Consider the following 13,276-nt stretch of genomic DNA (forward strand, 5'->3'; position numbering starts at 1 on the left):
GGTACCCCTTACGTTTTTTTTTTTGGGGCGAAAAATTAAGTTTCTCCAATCTTCCCAAATTCTGATAGAGGGCCATGAGACTTAGACCTGAGTGCAAAAATGGAGGTTCTAGCCCCTTCCAGAGCTGAGATATCGAAACTCAAAAATTCGGCCCGAAAAAAAAACGACAGTGGTACCCCTTACGTTTTTTTTTTTTGGGCGAAAAATTAAGTTTCTCCAATCTTCCCAAATTCTGATAGAGGGCCATGAGACTTAGACCTGAGTGCAAAAATGGAGGCTCTAGCCCTTTCCAGAGCTGAGATATCGAAACTCAAAAATTCGGCCCGAAAAAAAAACGACAGTGGTACCCCTTACGTTTTTTTTTTTGGGGCGAAAAATTAAGTTTCTCCAATCTTCCCAAATTCTGATAGAGGGCCATGAGACTTAGACCTGAGTGCAAAAATGGAGGCTCTAGCCCTTTCCAGAGCTGAGATATCGAAACTCAAAAATTCGGCCCGAAAAAAAAACGACAGTGGTACCCCTTACGTTTTTTTTTTTGGGGCGAAAAATTAAGTTTCTCCAATCTTCCCAAATTCTGATAGAGGGCCATGAGACTTAGACCTGAGTGCAAAAATGGAGGTTCTAGCCCCTTCCAGAGCTGAGATATCGAAACTCAAAAATTCGGCCCGAAAAAAAAACGACAGTGGTACCCCTTACGTTTTTTTTTTTTGGGCGAAAAATTAAGTTTCTCCAATCTTCCCAAATTCTGATAGAGGGCCATGAGACTTAGACCTGAGTGCAAAAATGGAGGCTCTAGCCCTTTCCAGAGCTGAGATATCGAAACTCAAAAATTCGGCCCGAAAAAAAAACGACAGTGGTACCCCTTACGTTTTTTTTTTTTGGGGCGAAAAATTAAGTTTCTCCAATCTTCCCAAATTCTGATAGAGGGCCATGAGACTTAGACCTGAGTGCAAAAATGGAGGTTCTAGCCCCTTCCAGAGCTGAGATATCGAAACTCAAAAATTCGGCCCGAAAAAAAAACGACAGTGGTACCCCTTACGTTTTTTTTTTTGGGGCGAAAAATTAAGTTTCTCCAATCTTCCCAAATTCTGATAGAGGGCCATGAGACTTAGACCTGAGTGCAAAAATGGAGGTTCTAGCCCCTTCCAGAGCTGAGATATCGAAACTCAAAAATTCGGCCCGAAAAAAAAACGACAGTGGTACCCCTTACGTTTTTTTTTTTTGGGCGAAAAATTAAGTTTCTCCAATCTTCCCAAATTCTGATAGAGGGCCATGAGACTTAGACCTGAGTGCAAAAATGGAGGCTCTAGCCCTTTCCAGAGCTGAGATATCGAAACTCAAAAATTCGGCCCGAAAAAAAAACGACAGTGGTACCCCTTACGTTTTTTTTTTTGGGGCGAAAAATTAAGTTTCTCCAATCTTCCCAAATTCTGATAGAGGGCCATGAGACTTAGACCTGAGTGCAAAAATGGAGGTTCTAGCCCCTTCCAGAGCTGAGATATCGAAACTCAAAAATTCGGCCCGAAAAAAAAACGCCAGTGGTACCCCTTACGTTTTTTTTTTTTGGGCAAAAAATTAAGTTTCTCCAATCTTCCCAAATTCTGATAGAGGGCCATAAGACTTAGACCTGAGTGCAAAAATGGAGGTTCTAGCCCCTTCCAGAGCTGAGATATCGAAACTCAAAAATTCGGCCCGAAAAAAAAACGACAGTGGTACCCCTTACGTTTTTTTTTTCGGGCGAAAAATTAAGTTTCTCCAATCTTCCCAAATTCTGATAGAGGGCCATGAGACTTAGACCTGAGTGCAAAAATGGAGGTTCTAGCCCCTTCCAGAGCTGAGATATCGAAACTCAAAAATTCGGCCCGAAAAAAAAACGACAGTGGTACCCCTTACGTTTTTTTTTTTCGGGCGAAAAATTAAGTTTCTCCAATCTTCCCAAATTCTGATAGAGGGCCATGAGACTTAGACCTGAGTGCAAAAATGGAGGTTCTAGCCCCTTCCAGAGCTGAGATATCGAAACTCAAAAATTCGGCCCGAAAAAAAAAAACGACAGTGGTACCCCTTACGTTTTTTTTTCGGGCGAAAAATTACGTTTCTCCAATCTTCCCAAATTATGATAGAGGGCCATGAGACTTAGACCTGAGTGCAAAAATGGAGGTTCTAGCCCCTTCCAGAGCTGAGATATCGAAACTCAAAAATTCGGCCGGAAAAAAAAAAACGACAGTGGTACCCCTTACGTTTTTTTTTTGGGCGAAAAATTAAGTTTCTCCAATCTTCCCAAATTCTGATAGAGGGCCATGAGACTTAGACCTGAGTGCAAAAATGGAGGTTCTAGCCCCTTCCAGAGCTGAGATATCGAAACTCAAAAATTCGGCCCGAAAAAAAAACGACAGTGGTACCCCTTACGTTTTTTTTTTCGGGCGAAAAATTAAGTTTCTCCAATCTTCCCAAATTCTGATAGAGGGCCATAAGACTTAGACCTGAGTGCAAAAATGGAGGTTCTAGCCCCTTCCAGAGCTGAGATATCGAAACTCAAAAATTCGGCCCGAAAAAAAAACGACAGTGGTACCCCTTACGTTTTTTTTTTTTGGGCGAAAAATTAAGTTTGTCCAATCTTCCCAAATTCTGATAGAGGGCCATAAGACTTAGACCTGAGTGCAAAAATGGAGGTTCTAGCCCCTTCCAGAGCTGAGATATCGAAACTCAAAAATTCGGCCCGAAAAAAAAACGACAGTGGTACCCCTTACGTTTTTTTTTTTGGGCGAAAAATTAAGTTTCTCCAATCTTCCCAAATTCTGATAGAGGGCCATGAGACTTAGACCTGAGTGCAAAAATGGAGGCTCTAGCCCTTTCCAGAGCTGAGATATCGAAACTCAAAAATTCGGCCCGAAAAAAAAAAACGACAGTGGTACCCCTTACGTTTTTTTTTTTGGGGCGAAAAATTAAGTTTCTCCAATCTTCCCAAATTCTGATAGAGGGCCATGAGACTTAGACCTGAGTGCAAAAATGGAGGTTCTAGCCCCTTCCAGAGCTGAGATATCGAAACTCAAAAATTCGGCCCGAAAAAAAAACGACAGTGGTACCCCTTACGTTTTTTTTTTTTGGGCGAAAAATTAAGTTTCTCCAATCTTCCCAAATTCTGATAGAGGGCCATGAGACTTAGACCTGAGTGCAAAAATGGAGGCTCTAGCCCTTTCCAGAGCTGAGATATCGAAACTCAAAAATTCGGCCCGAAAAAAAAACGACAGTGGTACCCCTTACGTTTTTTTTTTTGGGGCGAAAAATTAAGTTTCTCCAATCTTCCCAAATTCTGATAGAGGGCCATGAGACTTAGACCTGAGTGCAAAAATGGAGGCTCTAGCCCTTTCCAGAGCTGAGATATCGAAACTCAAAAATTCGGCCCGAAAAAAAAACGACAGTGGTACCCCTTACGTTTTTTTTTTTGGGGCGAAAAATTAAGTTTCTCCAATCTTCCCAAATTCTGATAGAGGGCCATGAGACTTAGACCTGAGTGCAAAAATGGAGGTTCTAGCCCCTTCCAGAGCTGAGATATCGAAACTCAAAAATTCGGCCCGAAAAAAAAACGACAGTGGTACCCCTTACGTTTTTTTTTTTTTGGGCGAAAAATTAAGTTTCTCCAATCTTCCCAAATTCTGATAGAGGGCCATGAGACTTAGACCTGAGTGCAAAAATGGAGGCTCTAGCCCTTTCCAGAGCTGAGATATCGAAACTCAAAAATTCGGCCCGAAAAAAAAAACGACAGTGGTACCCCTTACGTTTTTTTTTTTGGGGCGAAAAATTAAGTTTCTCCAATCTTCCCAAATTCTGATAGAGGGCCATGAGACTTAGACCTGAGTGCAAAAATGGAGGTTCTAGCCCCTTCCAGAGCTGAGATATCGAAACTCAAAAATTCGGCCCGAAAAAAAAACGACAGTGGTACCCCTTACGTTTTTTTTTTTTGGGCGAAAAATTAAGTTTCTCCAATCTTCCCAAATTCTGATAGAGGGCCATAAGACTTAGACCTGAGTGCAAAAATGGAGGTTCTAGCCCCTTCCAGAGCTGAGATATCGAAACTCAAAAATTCGGCCCGAAAAAAAAACGACAGTGGTACCCCTTACGTTTTTTTTTTCGGGCGAAAAATTAAGTTTCTCCAATCTTCCCAAATTCTGATAGAGGGCCATGAGACTTAGACCTGAGTGCAAAAATGGAGGTTCTAGCCCCTTCCAGAGCTGAGATATCGAAACTCAAAAATTCGGCCCGAAAAAAAAACGACAGTGGTACCCCTTACGTTTTTTTTTTTCGGGCGAAAAATTAAGTTTCTCCAATCTTCCCAAATTCTGATAGAGGGCCATGAGACTTAGACCTGAGTGCAAAAATGGAGGTTCTAGCCCCTTCCAGAGCTGAGATATCGAAACTCAAAAATTCGGCCCGAAAAAAAAAAACGACAGTGGTACCCCTTACGTTTTTTTTTTCGGGCGAAAAATTACGTTTCTCCAATCTTCCCAAATTATGATAGAGGGCCATGAGACTTAGACCTGAGTGCAAAAATGGAGGTTCTAGCCCCTTCCAGAGCTGAGATATCGAAACTCAAAAATTCGGCCCGAAAAAAAAAAACGACAGTGGTACCCCTTACGTTTTTTTTTTGGGCGAAAAATTAAGTTTCTCCAATCTTCCCAAATTCTGATAGAGGGCCATGGGACTTAGACCTGAGTGCAAAAATGGAGGCTCTAGCCCTTTCCAGAGCTGAGATATCGAAACTCAAAAATTCGGCCCGAAAAAAAAACGACAGTGGTACCCCTTACGTTTTTTTTTGGGCGAAAAATTAAGTTTCTCCAATCTTCCCAAATTCTGATAGAGGGCCATGAGACTGAGACCTGAGTGCAAAAATGGAGGTTCTAGCCCCTTCCAGAGCTGAGATATCGAAACTCAAAAATTCGGCCCGATAAAAAAACGACAGTGGTACCCCTTACGTTTTTTTTTGGGCGAAAAATTAAGTTTCTCCAATCTTCCCAAATTCTGATAGAGGGCCATGAGACTTAGACCTGAGTGCAAAAATTGAGGTTCTAGCCCCTTCCAGAGCTGAGATATCGAAACTCAAAAATTCGGCCCGAAAAAAAAAACGACAGTGGTACCCCTTACATTTTTTTTTTTTGGGCGAAAAATTAAGTTTCTCCAATCTTCCCAAATTCTGATAGAGGGCCATGAGACTTAGACCTGAGTGCAAAAATGGAAGTTCTAGCCCCTTCCAGAGCTGAGATATCGAAACTCAAAAATTCGGCCCGAAAAAAAAAACGACAGTGGTACCCCTTACCTTTTTTTTTTTTGGGCGAAAAATTAAGTTTCTCCAATCTTCCCAAATTCTGATAGAGGGCCATGAGACTTAGACCTGAGTGCAAAAATGGAGGTTCTAGCCCCTTCCAGAGCTGAGATATCGAAACTCAAAAATTCGGCCCGAAAAAAAAACGACAGTGGTACCCCTTACGTTTTTTTTTTGGGGCGAAAAATTAAGTTTCTCCAATCTTCCCAAATTCTGATAGAGGGCCATGAGACTTAGACCTGAGTGCAAAAATGGAGGTTCTAGCCCCTTCCAGAGCTGAGATATCGAAACTCAAAAATTCGGCCCGAAAAAAAAACGACAGTGGTACCCCTTACGTTTTTTTTTTTGGGCGAAAAATTAAGTTTCTCCAATCTTCCCAAATTCTGATAGAGGGCCATGAGACTTAGACCTGAGTGCAAAAATGGAGGTTCTAGCCCCTTCCAGAGCTGAGATATCGAAACTCAAAAATTCGGCCCGAAAAAAAAACGACAGTGGTACCCCTTACGTTTTTTTTTTCGGGCGAAAAATTAAGTTTCTCCAATCTTCCCAAATTCTGATAGAGGGCCATGAGACTTAGACCTGAGTGCAAAAATGGAGGTTCTAGCCCCTTCCAGAGCTGAGATATCGAAACTCAAAAATTCGGCCCGAAAAAAAACGACAGTGGTACCCCTTACGTTTTTTTTTTTGGGCGAAAAATTAAGTTTCTCCAATCTTCCCAAATTCTGATAGAGGGCCATGAGACTTAGACCTGAGTGCAAAAATGGAGGTTCTAGCCCCTTCCAGAGCTGAGATATCGAAACTCAAAAATTCGGCCCGAAAAAAAAAACGACAGTGGTACCCCTTACGTTTTTTTTTCGGGCGAAAAATTAAGTTTCTCCAATCTTCCCAAATTCTGATAGAGGGCCATGAGACTTAGACCTGAGTGCAAAAATGGAGGTTCTAGCCCCTTCCAGAGCTGAGATATCGAAACTCAAAAATTCGGCCCGAAAAAAAAACGACAGTGGTACCCCTTACGTTTTTTTTTTTTTGGGCGAAAAATTAAGTTTCTCCAATCTTCCCAAATTCTGATAGAGGGCCATAAGACTTAGACCTGAGTGCAAAAATGGAGGTTCTAGCCCCTTTCAGAGCTGAGATATCGAAACTCAAAAATTCGGCCCGAAAAAAAAACGACAGTGGCACCCCTTACGTTTTTTTTTTTTGGGCGAAAAATTAAGTTTCTCCAATCTTCCCAAATTCTGATAGAGGGCCATGAGACTTAGACCTGAGTGCAAAAATGGAGGCTCTAGCCCTTTCCAGAGCTGAGATATCGAAACTCAAAAATTCGGCCCGAAAAAAAAACGACAGTGGTACCCCTTACGTTTTTTTTTTTGGGGCGAAAAATTAAGTTTCTCCAATCTTCCCAAATTCTGATAGAGGGCCATGAGACTTAGACCTGAGTGCAAAAATGGAGGTTCTAGCCCCTTCCAGAGCTGAGATATCGAAACTCAAAAATTCGGCCCGAAAAAAAAACGACAGTGGTACCCCTTACGTTTTTTTTTTTTGGGCGAAAAATTAAGTTTCTCCAATCTTCCCAAATTCTGATAGAGGGCCATGAGACTTAGACCTGAGTGCAAAAATGGAGGCTCTAGCCCTTTCCAGAGCTGAGATATCGAAACTCAAAAATTCGGCCCGAAAAAAAAACGACAGTGGTACCCCTTACGTTTTTTTTTTTGGGGCGAAAAATTAAGTTTCTCCAATCTTCCCAAATTCTGATAGAGGGCCATGAGACTTAGACCTGAGTGCAAAAATGGAGGCTCTAGCCCTTTCCAGAGCTGAGATATCGAAACTCAAAAATTCGGCCCGAAAAAAAAACGACAGTGGTACCCCTTACGTTTTTTTTTTTTGGGGCGAAAAATTAAGTTTCTCCAATCTTCCCAAATTCTGATAGAGGGCCATGAGACTTAGACCTGAGTGCAAAAATGGAGGTTCTAGCCCCTTCCAGAGCTGAGATATCGAAACTCAAAAATTCGGCCCGAAAAAAAAACGACAGTGGTACCCCTTACGTTTTTTTTTTTGGGGCGAAAAATTAAGTTTCTCCAATCTTCCCAAATTCTGATAGAGGGCCATGAGACTTAGACCTGAGTGCAAAAATGGAGGTTCTAGCCCCTTCCAGAGCTGAGATATCGAAACTCAAAAATTCGGCCCGAAAAAAAAACGACAGTGGTACCCCTTACGTTTTTTTTTTTTGGGCGAAAAATTAAGTTTCTCCAATCTTCCCAAATTCTGATAGAGGGCCATGAGACTTAGACCTGAGTGCAAAAATGGAGGCTCTAGCCCTTTCCAGAGCTGAGATATCGAAACTCAAAAATTCGGCCCGAAAAAAAAACGACAGTGGTACCCCTTACGTTTTTTTTTTTGGGGCGAAAAATTAAGTTTCTCCAATCTTCCCAAATTCTGATAGAGGGCCATGAGACTTAGACCTGAGTGCAAAAATGGAGGCTCTAGCCCTTTCCAGAGCTGAGATATCGAAACTCAAAAATTCGGCCCGAAAAAAAAACGACAGTGGTACCCCTTACGTTTTTTTTTTTGGGGCGAAAAATTAAGTTTCTCCAATCTTCCCAAATTCTGATAGAGGGCCATGAGACTTAGACCTGAGTGCAAAAATGGAGGTTCTAGCCCCTTCCAGAGCTGAGATATCGAAACTCAAAAATTCGGCCCGAAAAAAAAACGACAGTGGTACCCCTTACGTTTTTTTTTTTTTGGGCGAAAAATTAAGTTTCTCCAATCTTCCCAAATTCTGATAGAGGGCCATGAGACTTAGACCTGAGTGCAAAAATGGAGGCTCTAGCCCTTTCCAGAGCTGAGATATCGAAACTCAAAAATTCGGCCCGAAAAAAAAACGACAGTGGTACCCCTTACGTTTTTTTTTTTGGGGCGAAAAATTAAGTTTCTCCAATCTTCCCAAATTCTGATAGAGGGCCATGAGACTTAGACCTGAGTGCAAAAATGGAGGTTCTAGCCCCTTCCAGAGCTGAGATATCGAAACTCAAAAATTCGGCCCGAAAAAAAAACGACAGTGGTACCCCTTACGTTTTTTTTTTTTGGGCGAAAAATTAAGTTTCTCCAATCTTCCCAAATTCTGATAGAGGGCCATAAGACTTAGACCTGAGTGCAAAAATGGAGGTTCTAGCCCCTTCCAGAGCTGAGATATCGAAACTCAAAAATTCGGCCCGAAAAAAAAACGACAGTGGTACCCCTTACGTTTTTTTTTTCGGGCGAAAAATTAAGTTTCTCCAATCTTCCCAAATTCTGATAGAGGGCCATGAGACTTAGACCTGAGTGCAAAAATGGAGGTTCTAGCCCCTTCCAGAGCTGAGATATCGAAACTCAAAAATTCGGCCCGAAAAAAAAACGACAGTGGTACCCCTTACGTTTTTTTTTTTCGGGCGAAAAATTAAGTTTCTCCAATCTTCCCAAATTCTGATAGAGGGCCATGAGACTTAGACCTGAGTGCAAAAATGGAGGTTCTAGCCCCTTCCAGAGCTGAGATATCGAAACTCAAAAATTCGGCCCGAAAAAAAAAAACGACAGTGGTACCCCTTACGTTTTTTTTTTCGGGCGAAAAATTACGTTTCTCCAATCTTCCCAAATTATGATAGAGGGCCATGAGACTTAGACCTGAGTGCAAAAATGGAGGTTCTAGCCCCTTCCAGAGCTGAGATATCGAAACTCAAAAATTCGGCCCGAAAAAAAAAAACGACAGTGGTACCCCTTACGTTTTTTTTTTGGGCGAAAAATTAAGTTTCTCCAATCTTCCCAAATTCTGATAGAGGGCCATGGGACTTAGACCTGAGTGCAAAAATGGAGGCTCTAGCCCTTTCCAGAGCTGAGATATCGAAACTCAAAAATTCGGCCCGAAAAAAAAACGACAGTGGTACCCCTTACGTTTTTTTTTGGGCGAAAAATTAAGTTTCTCCAATCTTCCCAAATTCTGATAGAGGGCCATGAGACTGAGACCTGAGTGCAAAAATGGAGGTTCTAGCCCCTTCCAGAGCTGAGATATCGAAACTCAAAAATTCGGCCCGATAAAAAAACGACAGTGGTACCCCTTACGTTTTTTTTTGGGCGAAAAATTAAGTTTCTCCAATCTTCCCAAATTCTGATAGAGGGCCATGAGACTTAGACCTGAGTGCAAAAATTGAGGTTCTAGCCCCTTCCAGAGCTGAGATATCGAAACTCAAAAATTCGGCCCGAAAAAAAAAACGACAGTGGTACCCCTTACATTTTTTTTTTTTGGGCGAAAAATTAAGTTTCTCCAATCTTCCCAAATTCTGATAGAGGGCCATGAGACTTAGACCTGAGTGCAAAAATGGAAGTTCTAGCCCCTTCCAGAGCTGAGATATCGAAACTCAAAAATTCGGCCCGAAAAAAAAAACGACAGTGGTACCCCTTACCTTTTTTTTTTTGGGCGAAAAATTAAGTTTCTCCAATCTTCCCAAATTCTGATAGAGGGCCATGAGACTTAGACCTGAGTGCAAAAATGGAGGTTCTAGCCCCTTCCAGAGCTGAGATATCGAAACTCAAAAATTCGGCCCGAAAAAAAAACGACAGTGGTACCCCTTACGTTTTTTTTTTGGGGCGAAAAATTAAGTTTCTCCAATCTTCCCAAATTCTGATAGAGGGCCATGAGACTTAGACCTGAGTGCAAAAATGGAGGTTCTAGCCCCTTCCAGAGCTGAGATATCGAAACTCAAAAATTCGGCCCGAAAAAAAAACGACAGTGGTACCCCTTACGTTTTTTTTTTTGGGCGAAAAATTAAGTTTCTCCAATCTTCCCAAATTCTGATAGAGGGCCATGAGACTTAGACCTGAGTGCAAAAATGGAGGTTCTAGCCCCTTCCAGAGCTGAGATATCGAAACTCAAAAATTCGGCCCGAAAAAAAAACGACAGTGGTACCCCTTACGTTTTTTTTTTTCGGGCGAAAAATTAAGTTTCTCCAATCTTCCCAAATTCTGATAGAGGGCCATGAGACTTAGACCTGAGTGCAAAAATGGAGGTTCTAGCCCCTTCCAGAGCTGAGATATCGAAACTCAAAAATTCGGCCCGAAAAAAAACGACAGTGGTACCCCTTACGTTTTTTTTTTTGGGCGAAAAATTAAGTTTCTCCAATCTTCCCAAATTCTGATAGAGGGCCATGAGACTTAGACCTGAGTGCAAAAATGGAGGTTCTAGCCCCTTCCAGAGCTGAGATATCGAAACTCAAAAATTCGGCCCGAAAAAAAAAACGACAGTGGTACCCCTTACGTTTTTTTTTCGGGCGAAAAATTAAGTTTCTCCAATCTTCCCAAATTCTGATAGAGGGCCATGAGACTTAGACCTGAGTGCAAAAATGGAGGTTCTAGCCCCTTCCAGAGCTGAGATATCGAAACTCAAAAATTCGGCCCGAAAAAAAAACGACAGTGGTACCCCTTACGTTTTTTTTTTTTTGGGCGAAAAATTAAGTTTCTCCAATCTTCCCAAATTCTGATAGAGGGCCATAAGACTTAGACCTGAGTGCAAAAATGGAGGTTCTAGCCCCTTTCAGAGCTGAGATATCGAAACTCAAAAATTCGGCCCGAAAAAAAAACGACAGTGGCACCCCTTACGTTTTTTTTTTTTGGGCGAAAAATTAAGTTTCTCCAATCTTCCCAAATTCTGATAGAGGGCCATGAGACTTAGACCTGAGTGCAAAAATGGAGGCTCTAGCCCTTTCCAGAGCTGAGATATCGAAACTCAAAAATTCGGCCCGAAAAAAAAACGACAGTGGTACCCCTTACGTTTTTTTTTTTGGGGCGAAAAATTAAGTTTCTCCAATCTTCCCAAATTCTGATAGAGGGCCATGAGACTTAGACCTGAGTGCAAAAATGGAGGTTCTAGCCCCTTCCAGAGCTGAGATATCGAAACTCAAAAATTCGGCCCGAAAAAAAAACGACAGTGGTACCCCTTACGTTTTTTTTTTTTGGGCGAAAAATTAAGTTTCTCCAATCTTCCCAAATTCTGATAGAGGGCCATGAGACTTAGACCTGAGTGCAAAAATGGAGGCTCTAGCCCTTTCCAGAGCTGAGATATCGAAACTCAAAAATTCGGCCCGAAAAAAAAACGACAGTGGTACCCCTTACGTTTTTTTTTTTGGGGCGAAAAATTAAGTTTCTCCAATCTTCCCAAATTCTGATAGAGGGCCATGAGACTTAGACCTGAGTGCAAAAATGGAGGCTCTAGCCCTTTCCAGAGCTGAGATATCGAAACTCAAAAATTCGGCCCGAAAAAAAAACGACAGTGGTACCCCTTACGTTTTTTTTTTTTGGGGCGAAAAATTAAGTTTCTCCAATCTTCCCAAATTCTGATAGAGGGCCATGAGACTTAGACCTGAGTGCAAAAATGGAGGTTCTAGCCCCTTCCAGAGCTGAGATATCGAAACTCAAAAATTCGGCCCGAAAAAAAAACGACAGTGGTACCCCTTACGGTTTTTTTTTTTGGGCGAAAAATTAAGTTTCTCCAATCTTCCCAAATTCTGATAGAGGGCCATGAGACTTAGACCTGAGTGCAAAAATTGAGGCTCTAGCCCTTTCCAGAGCTGAGATATCGAAACTCAAAAATTCGGCCCGAAAAAAAAACGACAGTGGTACCCCTTACGTTTTTTTTTTTGGGGCGAAAAATTAAGTTTCTCCAATCTTCCCAAATTCTGATAGAGGGCCATGAGACTTAGACCTGAGTGCAAAAATGGAGGTTCTAGCCCCTTCCAGAGCTGAGATATCGAAACTCAAAAATTCGGCCCGAAAAAAAAACGACAGTGGTACCCCTTACGTTTTTTTTTTTTGGGCGAAAAATTAAGTTTCTCCAATCTTCCCAAATTCTGATAGAGGGCCATAAGACTTAGACCTGAGTGCAAAAATGGAGGTTCTAGCCCCTTCCAGAGCTGAGATATCGAAACTCAAAAATTCGGCCCGAAAAAAAAACGACAGTGGTACCCCTTACGGTTTTTTTTTCGGGCGAAAAATTAAGTTTCTCCAATCTTCCCAAATTCTGATAGAGGGCCATGAGACTTAGACCTGAGTGCAAAAATGGAGGTTCTAGCCCCTTCCAGAGCTGAGATATCGAAACTCAAAAATTCGGCCCGAAAAAAAAACGACAGTGGTACCCCTTATGTTTTTTTTTTTCGGGCGAAAAATTAAGTTTCTCCAATCTTCCCAAATTCTGATAGAGGGCCATGAGACTTAGACCTGAGTGCAAAAATGGAGGTTCTAGCCCCTTCCAGAGCTGAGATATCGAAACTCAAAAATTCGGCCCGAAAAAAAAAAACGACAGTGGTACCCCTTACGTTTTTTTTTCGGGCGAAAAATTACGTTTCTCCAATCTTCCCAAATTATGATAGAGGGCCATGAGACTTAGACCTGAGTGCAAAAATGGAGGTTCTAGCCCCTTCCAGAGCTGAGATATCGAAACTCAAAAATTCGGCCCGAAAAAAAAAAACGACAGTGGTACCCCTTACGTTTTTTTTTTTGGGCGAAAAATTAAGTTTCTCCAATCTTCCCAAATTCTGATAGAGGGCCATGAGACTTAGACCTGAGTGCAAAAATGGAGGTTCTAGCCCCTTCCAGAGCTGAGATATCGAAACTCAAAAATTCGGCCCGAAAAAAAAACGACAGTGGTACCCCTTACGTTTTTTTTTTTTTTGGGCGAAAAATTAAGTTTCTCCAATCTTCCCAAATTCTGATAGAGGGCCATAAGACTTAGACCTGAGTGCAAAAATGGAGGTTCTAGCCCCTTCCAGAGCTGAGATATCGAAACTCAAAAAATCGGCCCGAAAAAAAAAACGACAGTGGTACCCCTTACGTTTTTTTTTTTGGGCGAAAAATTAAGTTTCTCCAATCTTCCCAAATTCTGATAGAGGGCCATGAGACTTAGACCTGAGTGCAAAAATGGAGGCTCTAGCCCTTTCC

General features: G+C 41.8%; 1 pseudogene; it reads right to left on the reverse strand.

Moving 5' to 3' along the window:
- Positions 1-13,276, reverse strand: part of LOC120492977 (vitellogenin-like) — a 198,579-nt pseudogene that overhangs the window by 117,759 nt on the left and 67,544 nt on the right.

This window comes from Pimephales promelas, chromosome 2 (genome assembly GCF_988280905.1).
Source record: "Pimephales promelas chromosome 2, fPimPro1.hap1.1, whole genome shotgun sequence".
Taxonomy (NCBI): Eukaryota; Metazoa; Chordata; class Actinopteri; order Cypriniformes; family Leuciscidae; genus Pimephales; species Pimephales promelas.